Genomic DNA, 12,030 nt, shown 5'->3' with positions numbered 1-12,030 from the left:
AATTACGCACTGGGGTCGATAGAATCGACTTAATCCGTTTACTTGTCCTTGTTTGTCCTCTCTGTGTTTAGCCCCTTGTGGGTAGTAAAGAAATAGGTATTTAGTCTGCCGCTACGTTCTGAGTTCAAATTTCGCCGAGGTCGACTTTGCCTTTCATCCTTTCGGGGTCGATTAAATAAGTACCAGTTACGCACTGGGGTCGATAGAATCGACTTAATCCGTTTGCCTGTCCTTGTTTGTCCTCTCTGTGTTTAGCCCCTTGTGGGTAGTAAAGAAATAGGTATTTCGTCTGCCGCTACGTTCTGAGTTCAAATTTCGCCGAGGTCGACTTTGCCTTTCATCCTTTCGGGGTCGATTAAATAAGTACCAGTTACGCACTGGGGTCGATATAATCAACTTAATCCATTTGTCTGTCCTTGTTTGTCTCTTCTGTGTGTAGCTCCTTGTGGGCAGTAAAGAAATAAGAATCATTATCACCACGGACAAAATGTTTAGCGATATTTCATCCGGCTTTACGTTCTGAGTACAAATGCAACTAGTTCGACTTTGATTTTCATCATCCCGGAGAAGGAAAAATAAGCACCCGTTGAGCAGTGGTGTCAATATAATCCTTAAACCCTTTGCCTTAAAATATCAGGCCTTGTGTCCTGTATTAGAAAGGAGAAAGAGAGAATTAAAACGTTTTATTAAAGCATTATATCTAAATCACTAATTGAACGTAACACGTCATTTCACAAAATAGGTGTACTATCTGACTGGTTCAAAAGGAGATGACGTAAGCACGCCTGTTGATCCTAGCATGTTCACTAACTGAACTGTTCGAGAGGCGATTATGCAGAAGTATCTGTGGATATCATTGCGTCTGAAAAGACGAACAGGCTGTTACATCAGTTGCGTGACCAAGAAACTGATTGTCACTTTGGGCCCAGCCAAACGAGGGAAAGACTCGACAGACAACGAAATCTAACTGCAGGTCTGTGGATTTATGATCGTGTCATTGGCACGTCATGTATACAATAACATGAGATATTTGCTGCAAATACAAATTCGTCTGAGATGCAAGAAATGCTTCAAACCGAGAGGAATGAAAGAATAACGAATACACGCCAACAGTATCGAGACCACATCGTAATCACAGCTTTCCTTGAACGTAACTCTATGCATCAGAACACGCTGACACGCTGAAGAGAATGATGGAAACAAGCACCATTATAACCACGCACACATACACGCACGCATACACGCACACACGTGCATACATACATACACACACGTATATACACACACGTATATACACACACTCGTACACATTGGATATAAATCTCAATTCTGTGTATGCATCTATGCCTATATTTTCCTGTTGGTCAAGGTTTCATATGTGCGTGCGTGTGTGTGTGTGTGTGTGTGTGTGTGTTGTGTGTGTGTGTGTGTGTGTGTGTGTATGTGTGTGTGTGTGTGTGTGTGTAAATTAAATAATAAATGCCCCCTTTTAAAGCCTAGCAGGCTCGTGGGTGCGGTTCCCCGGTTTCCATGGCGTATGTGTTCTCCAGCTGGACGGGACGCCAGTCCATCGCAGCGTTACTCATTTTTGCCGGCTGAGTGGACTGGAGCAACACGAAATGAAGTGTTTTGCTCAAGAACACAACGCGTCGCCCGGTTCAGGATCTAAACCACAATCTTACGATCATGATGCTGACACCCTAACCACTAAGCCACGCGCCTCCACTGTATGTATGTGCGTATATATAATTTAAGCCTGCTTTAAATTCATCCGTACGAAAACGAATTCACACAAAACCACTTTCATACAACATATTCATATGTATATGAGCACGTAGGAGTGTTTATGTATTTGAGGATGTTTTTTTATCTACGTATGTCTGAATATGTAAGTATATATGTATGCGTAGTATTTGTGCATATATATATATATTATATATATATATATATATATATACGCTTGTATTTATGTATGCATATATGGTTTTATGCATGAAAATATCTGAGAGTGAATGCGTATGTATATGTATATATATATATAGATACATACATACATATATACATATATATGTGTGTGTGTGTGCGTGTGTATCAATATATGTATGTAGGCATTAATAAATAAACAGGTTAATTTAAATATGTTTGTATGTATGTGCACATATGTGTGCGCGGGCGAATATATATATGTGTGTGTGTGTGTGTGTGTGTTGTGTGTGTGTGTGTGAATATGCAGAAATACATGCACACAGACACACATACACTTTATATATATATATATATATATATATATATATATACGTGTGTGCGCGAACATACATATTCACACATACACACACACACACTCAGGTATACAAAACACGCGCGCGGGCGTTGCACAGTAAAACAATGCTGTGGAACATAGTGAAACGCAAGTAGTTATAAAGCATCAAGTTTCAATTCATAATAATACTCTTTGACGTAATAGAATATAATGCGTTAAAATAATAATAATAATAATAATAATAATAATAATAATAATAATAATAATAATAATAATAATAATAAAATAATAACAACAATAACAGTAACGATAAAAATAACAATAATAATAATAATAATAATAATATAATAATAATAATAATAATAATAATAACAATAATAATAATAATAATAATAATGATAATAATAATAATAATAAAAAGCAGAAACATGGAAGACTACATATAGATTTTTTTTAATAAAATATATATAATGCTTTACCATTTCTCCCCGAAAATTGAAATTATAGCACTTTTGATAGAAAGTTTATGGCGATTTTGTCACATTTCCTTTTAACATTCTGTGTATGTGTGTACGCAATTGTGTTCCTCTGTGTGTGTGCGTGTGTGTGTGTGTGTGTGTGTGTGTGTGTGTGGCTTTGTGTGTCTGTGTGTGTACGTGTGTCTGTGTGTGTGTGTATGTGTGTGTGTGTGTTTGTGTGTGTGTGTGTGTGGTCCGTGTGTGTGTGTGTGTGTGTGTGTGTGTATTGCGTGGTGTGTGTTGTTTTTTGGTATCGTTTTCTGCGTTGGTTTTCAACGGAATATAAATATATAATAATAAATGTATTTATTCTGATAATGTTTAGTTTTGTTATCGGAAAACATTTACTCAATACAAATAAAAAATTTTTCGAAATGAAAATTATTTTAAACTCGGCCCTCATGCTTATTTCAGGTTGTGCCTATGTATTCATGTTCTATACATACATGTGTATAATATATATATATATAAAGACGCGTGCATATGTTCTAGCATGTACGTCTTCATACGCACATAAACACATTCAGAATTGAATTGCAGATGCAGCTATGATGCTGCATTTTTCTGATGAGTTAGCTTTCTTTATTTGCAATAATTTGTAAATATTCAATTGTATTGTATAATGTTGGGTCATACACTTTGTGCAAACATGTACATTTAATTTTACCGTACAAAAGTTAATACTGCGTGAAAAACATTGCGGAACGGCTGTAATCAAATGGAAGGCGTAAGGGCAAATAAATTTATCATCCCCTTTCACACCTTCTGACTGCATGCTTTATTTATTACTCATTGAAAAATTTATCTCTGGGTTTCTCTCGACGTTTTAAATACGCGGACTCATTACTTTACACTATATTTTAATTGATTGCTTGGTATACTGATAGCCGATTCTGAATGGGTGGGGGCTTACTGTGATTGCCGCATGCTCCTCTTTATCAACATTTCATACTATTCGTATATTTGTATAAATGTGTGTGTATATATATGTGTATGTAAATTTATGTTTATATATATAAAAATTATAATAATTACTATTCTATTTCACAACGTCCATCCTTTCCGTCTCACGTATATATATATATATATATATATATATATATATATGATAGGGTGTGCGTTTATATATGATGGAGTGCACAACGATATACCTATGTGCATGAATATGGGTAGATATATGTATGTGCGTCTATGTACGGGTGTGAATGTGTTTGTTGATCGCAACGTGTGGTGGGGTGCATGTGTGTATATACGTACGTATGTATGTATTTGTGTGTGTATGTGCGTATGGGGACGCCCAGAGATATAGTGTATGTATATGTGTGTCAGTGATTGTATATGTATGAGCGTATGTGTGGGTGTATTTGAGAAATAATAAAATTTAGCATGTGCAACCTAACATGCGAAACAAAGTGGACAGCCAATGTATATAATTCCGCTCATGTCGAGCGTGTAGAGGCCCTTTGACAGCGAGCCGAATGGAACTGCCAGTGTCTACTAAATTCAAAAGAGCCAGTTGGATAAAGTCAAAGATTTACTAACGGTGACAAAGATTATATATCACCTGAGAAGATACAACTGGATCCCATTATACAGGTAAACCGTTGCTTAATTTAAATCCTGTGTATAGATGGGTCTATGTTGAATCGAATGATGTGTAGTGTTTATTAAAGAGCTATCTAAACGCATTCCTTCCTCTTAACTCTAGTTATTCAATTTAAATGGATGCGGAACACTGAATCACAAGCTACTGCAGTACATGGTTCTCGCCTTAGATGAGACAACTGGGACTTTTGTAACAGTGCAGTGACGTCCAATTCGAGCTCTGGCATAATTCTCAATTCCAAAGTTTGGTGCAAGCCCCTCCGGTATCTTCCACACATATATCACTGTATACCTATCCCATCTTCGCTCCAGGGCATAGAGTCGTATCTCTCTCAGTATTCATATATATATATATATATATATTATTTATTTATTTATTTATTTAAATGGTACAATACCTGTATTAAAGCGCTACTAATAGTTTCATATTTAATGTGACTTTTAAATAAATATTTATCTCTCACCAAATGGGATTTTTTTGCAGAACTTTCTTCAGGGAACAGTACATTACGTGTGTGTGTGTGTGTGTGTGTGTGTGTGTGTGTGTGTGGTGTGTGTGTGTGTGTGTGTGTGTGTGTGTGTGTAATTATATAAATATACAGACACGCATTCGATAGCTTAATCTCCGGCAAACGAGACACTTAGTCATAGACACTAGAACATACATTGGGTTGAGTGTATATATATACGTGTGTGTGTGTATGTATATATATATTGTTTCTTCTGCTAGTATTGCTTTCACTATATTTTTCTTCAACGTCACCACAAAGCACTGCAACAGACTTCACCAATGCCACAACCACCTCTATCGTTATTTCGCTTGCGAGAGTTGAACACTGCGTCCACTGTAAACAGTTTAGCTTTGATAACCACTACATCGAAGCTACTATTAAACATAGTTGTGCTAACCACTACACCTAAGGGACATCACAACTTTTGACCACGGAATTTACTCGTCCTGAATTAAGTGACTGAAGTAATATATTAGGGCCCGTCAACGAGAATCGCAATCCCCTTACTATTCAAGATGCACGACATGAATATATGTATAAAAAAGACTAAGACATAAAAATCCACACACAAGCATAGCAAATACGTGTTCCTGTCATCAGCTGCCAAACAGATATCACTAAGGTTTCGACACCTAAGCAGTGCCATTCAGTGGGGTCAAGTGCATTAAATATGTGTGTGTGTGTATGTGTGTGTGTGAGCGTAAGAAGGATGGATGGATGGATGGATGGATGGATGGATGGATGGATGGATGGATGGGTGGATGGATGGATGGATGGGTGGATGGATGGGTGGATGGATGGATGGCTGGATAGATGGGTGGATGGATGGATGGATGGATGGATGGATGGATGGATGGATGGATGGATGGATAAAGAGATGCATGGATGGATAATATAATATAGGACAACAATAACAAGGATGATGATGACGATGGAGAGAAAGAAGAAGAAGAAGAAGAAGAAGAAGAAGAAGAAGAGAAGAATTGTGAATGAAATCAATAACAAAGCAGCACAACAGAGAAACACAAGAGACAAATACTACAAATAAAAAATATATATTTACAAACATATACACATACGTGAGTATGTGTGTATGTATGCATGTATATTTGTTTATATATAATATATATCTCACATCATTATATATATATATATTTTATATATAATATATATATATATATATATATATATATATATATATATATAGATATATATAATATATATATATATATATATATACCACGTTATATACGTTTTATATACAACCACACATTCATGTATATCTATGTATATACATAATGAGTTGGTGTAACATAAATCATAAAGACAAGAAGTCCAAAGTGAAAGAAGACGAAAGATGAAAGGTGTAGGAAAGTAGAATTTGAAAGAGAAAGCGACAGGCTGATAATGATATTTATCGGAATAGAAATGTGTTCCATTATAATGATTGTCTTGATGATGATAGCGATGATGGTGATGATGGTGATGATGATGATGATGATGATGATGATGATGATGATGATGATGATGATGATGATGATGATGATGATGGTGGTGATGGTGATGAAGATGATGATGAATGGTGATGAGGGTGATGGTGATGGTGATGATGGTGGTGATGATGATGATGATTGAGATGATGATGATGACGAAGAAAAGAAAACAAGGAAACTGTGGCGGAACAACTGTTAAGCAAACAATAACCTGTGCAAAAGTAATACACTTACAAATTCATACATACGCAACACACAGACATACAGACACACATACGCTGTACGTAGGTGCATATATATATATATATAGTATATATATATAGATATAGACATATGTGTGGTGTATGTATATATATATATACATACATACTATCATACATACATATAATATATATAATTATATGCTGTATTTTATGTATATGTAGATACTGATGTTAATATATATTATATATATTATACCTATACGTACATATATATAATGTATATATATAATATATATATATATATATATATACCTATACGTACATATATATATATATATATGTATATATAATTTATATATATATATATATAACTATATATATATATATATATATATATATATATATATATATTATATATGTATATATATATATATGTGTGTATATATACATATATAATAATATATATCTATATATATATATATACCTAGACATATATATATATATATATATATATATATATATATATATTATATATATATATATATAATATATATATGTATGAAGTGACACTAATAAGATAAATAACAGTAATATGACATTGTTTGTGATCTTAGAATTACATGAAATAAAAGGTCGTACGGACTGGATTTTTCTAACGGATCTTTAGACGCTGCTAGGTGGAAATCTAAATGTCAAAGTGCCGACATCATTAGATTAGTGCTGAAGAAGCTAACTTCTTGCTAATCAGATTTCTTCTGATTTATACCGAAGAAAAACTTAAACAGACAAATGCACTTGGGTGTGTTTCTATACTTGTTGTTTTCTTATAAGTTGATTACATTAAAAGTAAGAATAACTCCATCGAATATAATTTATCTGAAAAGCTAACGGGGAGCGGTGCAATGTATTTCTTGCTAGATCAAATATTCAGGGATCTTTTGAGTATTTGTTATTGTTTTTTAGTGTTTTTCTTTTTTATCATTGTTGATGCGTATCCCCTAATTCAAACCTCATCCGGAAAATGAAGGTAAATTAAAGACTAAGCTATAGCAATTCACAGCTAAGTGTGTCTCGATGTATCCTTCTTCATGCATGAAGGTTTTCGTAGTACTACTGACTGACAGCGATTCAGCTATCTCAAATGATCGAGCGTCCATCATTGACAGGGCCAAGGAAGACCGAAAGCACGTGATGTGGTGCTCTCGGAGCTGGAGGTGGGGGGATTTATCTCCCCGCTAGTAATATAAACAAGAGTGCATTTTGCACCAAAAGCCAATATGAGAGTTTTTTCTCGTGATAACTCCGTAGTACGGTTTGTTCTAACAGAAACTCCACGTTTAAGTGGAGATATTACCTCTGGGTGTTAATGCTGCCGCAGTCGCTAATAAATATAGTGAGCTGTTAGTGCATATTTGTGTGGTCGTGTAGGTGTGAGTATGTGCGTTTGGGTGTGTTTGTGTGTGCGTGAGTGTGTGTGAATGTGAGCAATGAACTTATTTCCAGTAGCCAAGGGACATAGACATGTACAAAACGAAGAGAAGAACGCTATTTTGCCAGGATATTTTGCATAATTTAAACACATGTCCTCAATTCTCTTATCTCCAGACAAAATGTCACTCCTTTTCCTTAACAGCATGTTAGCTTTCGGAGAATTCTTGATTCTTGAGATTATCGCCCCAGTTCATATGGTCTTGGTTTTAATTGCCATTTGGTAATTGTGACACAACCTCTAATGTCAGAGATAATTTTAATAAATCAAGAATTTATTCTGTATGGTGTTTGATATACATGCATTTGTCTATGTTGTTCATCGACTTACTACTGATCAGTCTCAGTTATTTCCCTTAGTTCATTTTTGAAAATGAGAATTAGTGTATGCGGTTTGATAGGCAATACTTGCAGACTGTTTATATCATTTTCGGATGACATGGCATCATCACTGAAGTGACCGTTTATATAAAGTTCTTTTCTTAAAGTGATCAGGCATAATTATTTTGATAGCGTCTAATTTGATAAAAGCATTTCGAAGAATGCGTAATTTGAACTAAAGAACATCCTTGACAAAGAACAAGTCAGTTTGATGTATTTATTACTAGCAAACATGTAAAGGAAAGGATGCGGCATTAGGTTGTAGAACCACCCTAGTGACTTCTTTGACAAGCAACATATGTTAGTTATGGAATTTTGATTGGAAAATACAACGATGGTTGCCAGTTGTTTTTTCTTGACTGCTATTTACAAGCTACCATCTTATCGGTGTAAGCAAATTATAAGAGAGAGTGGGGTAGGGAGGAAAGAAGAAAAGAAACGAATCCAATATGTGACTATATACTATTTTATTTAACCGCCTCCAAAGAATGACAGGAAAAGTTTACTTCGGTGGGATTTGAACTCAGAAAGCCAGGACAAATACAAGACATTCAAACCGAGTCTCTAACAACTCGCTAGCTTCATAGCCATCACCGTATTCTCAAGAGATGAGTGCTCTAACGATAAATTTTTCATAACACTCGACATTCACATTTGAACAAATGATCACTGATAGTCTAATAATATAAATAAATCTAAACTTTGTAAGGCAAATCATTTACTTAACTTCAATGTAATTCTTGTAGATTTGGTTTTAATAGAGCTTTAAGATTATCTATCTTTCGACAATTATTGTAATAAATTACTCCAGCAAACACAGATTTGTTTTTCTCTGATTAGTGTCAACAATTAAATTGACTTTATAAGAAAATATTGACTTTCAAAAAGGTCAAAAGACCCAAATATAAAACAAACCTCAGTGGATTCTAGTGTCGAAGACTACATATAAAATAACAAAGGAAGAATTTTCAGTCTGATTAATTAATTAAATGAATTACTGATGAAAACACAAATTTCTATATATGTTCTACCGTTATGCAAAACTATCAATTTCCTCATCTAATTCCATTGAAAGGATTTTGCTCTTCAAACTTTGCCACATATATTTCAACTATGATTGAATCAAGGTGATACTATCTTCACAGTTATTTATTTCTGTCATTTCCCAAGCTACGTTGAATTTTCTCTCTAAACCAAAAATTTAGGAACTAAAAAGAGAGCATACATATGATCGCTTATTATGTTAATAATAACAGCAATGTCTGGAGTGGTTGTGTGGTAAGTAGCTTGCTAACCAACCACATGGTTCCGGGTTCAGTCCCACTGCGTGGCATCTTGGGCAAGTGTCTTCTGCTATAGCCCCGGGCCGACCAATGCCTTGTGAGTGGATTTGGTAGACGGACGGAAACTGAAAGAAGCCGTCGTATATATGTATATATATATATAAGTGTGTGTATATGTTTGTGTGTCTGTGTTTGTCCCCCTAGCATTGCCTTGACAACCGATGCTGCTGTGTTTACGTCCCCGTCACTTTGCGGCTCGGCAAAAGAGACCGATAGAATAAGTACTGGGCTTACAAAGAATAAGTCCCGGGGTCGATTTGCTTGACTAAAGGCGGTGCTCCAGCATGGCCGCAGTCAAATGACTGAAACAAATAAAAGAGTAAAAGAGTAAGGTCTCTTTAAAAATTACGATAGGAAAAGATCTGATCATGGGTCTGCTCGAATAGAAGTGACTTGAATATATAAATTCTACAAAACCCAATTCAAAGTCGGTGGAAAGGCACGAGAAAAGGAGAGAGCTTCTATATTTTAAACTTATTTACTACTTGTTTTAGTCACTAGACTGCGGCCATGCTGGGGCATCGCTTTCAAGAATTTTCAGTCGAATTACTCGATCCCAGTCCTTTTTTTAAGCCTGGTACTTATTTTGTCCGTCTATTTTGCTGAACCGCTAGCTACGGGGATGTAAATATACCAACACCGATTGTCAAGCAGTGGTAGGGGACAAAGACACAAATACACACACAGGGATGGAGAAGAGGGTGGGGGAGGAAGAGACGGAAGAAGAGGGTGGTGAGGAGGAGGAGGAGGAGGGAAAGGAGGGGAGGGAAAGGAGGAGGAGGAGGAGGAGGAAAAGGAGGAGGACGAGGAGGAGGACGAGGAGGACGAGGAGGACGAGGAGGAGGACGAGGAGGACGAGGAGGAGGACGAGGAGGACGAGGAGGAGGAGGACGAGGAGGACGAGGAGGACGAGGAGGACGAGGAGGACGAGGACGAGGAAAAGGAGGAGGAGGAGGAGAAGGTGAAGGAGGAGGAGGAAATGGACAACTACGATGATGACGGTGATGATGACGATGATAAAGATCGGGATGACGATGATGGTAAAGGTGATGATGATGACGACGACATTGACGATGACGATGACAACGATGATGATGATGATGATATCTAGCACCAGATTCAACCATGATTAAATAAACATGTGATCAAAGGCGTTCTGGCCGTGATCATCATATTTCTTGCTCACTTTCTAGTCAACAAAATGGACCTCGGAATATGTTTATTCAATATGTCGAGAAATTTTTGAAAATCTTCAATGAGCAATTTGGGTGAAAATTTTGCCTTCTGTATACACATAATAATTCGTACACTCATACAGAAACTCCCGTAAACTTCAAGGAATTTTAATCGCAAATATTTAATTTCAACTACCAAGTAGCTGTGCGTGTTTGTAAATAAGTGTGTGTGTGTATGTATGAGAGAGAGAGAGAGAGACAAAGACACAGAGAGAGAGGGGGGATGCTCTATGTCCGTATATGTGTGGGAGTATTTATGTATATTTATGTGCGTAATAAAAGAAGCTTCAAGGATCAAACAACATTAATGATCTGATGCTACACGAATGCTTGTATGTAAGAGTTTGCAAGCATATTTCTATGTGCATGAGAGTGTGTGCGCATGCATGTGTATGTGTATGTGCATGCGCATGCGCGTATGTGTTTATGTTAGAAATAAAGTCAACAACAGAGGAAGCTACAATCACTTAAAATGTCTATATAAACAAAATTTGTTTCCGATAAAATCGATATATATTTTTTTTTTATTTTACTAAAGATCTTCTGTCGATTTTTTTTCTTTTAGTCACATCATCATCTTATTGGTAGTGGACTAATATGTATACATAAAATTTGGTTCCTCGAGTAGAGTGCGGCCATGCTGAGGCCTTGGTTTGGAGAATTTTCGTTGAGTGAATCGATGCCAGTAATGTTTTTGTTTTTATTATTTTTTGGGGGGTTTTTGTAGCCTAATAATAATTCTTTCAGGCACTTTTTTGCCAAACGGGAACGTAAACATCCCAACAACGCTTATCAAGCGGTCGTGTGGGACAAACACAGACACACACGCACACAAACACACACATGATCGGCTGTGTGGTAAAGTATAGGCGCAGGAGTGGCGGTGTGATAAGTAGCTTGCTTACCAACTACATGGTTCCTGGTTCAGTCCCACCGCGTGGCACCTTGGCCAAGTGTCTTCTACTTTAGCCTTGGGCCGACCAAAGCCTTGT

The sequence above is a fragment of the Octopus sinensis genome, linkage group LG7 (genome assembly GCF_006345805.1).
Source record: "Octopus sinensis linkage group LG7, ASM634580v1, whole genome shotgun sequence".
In the NCBI taxonomy this organism is placed as follows: domain Eukaryota; kingdom Metazoa; phylum Mollusca; class Cephalopoda; order Octopoda; family Octopodidae; genus Octopus; species Octopus sinensis.
This window is presented reverse-complemented; position numbering follows the sequence as displayed.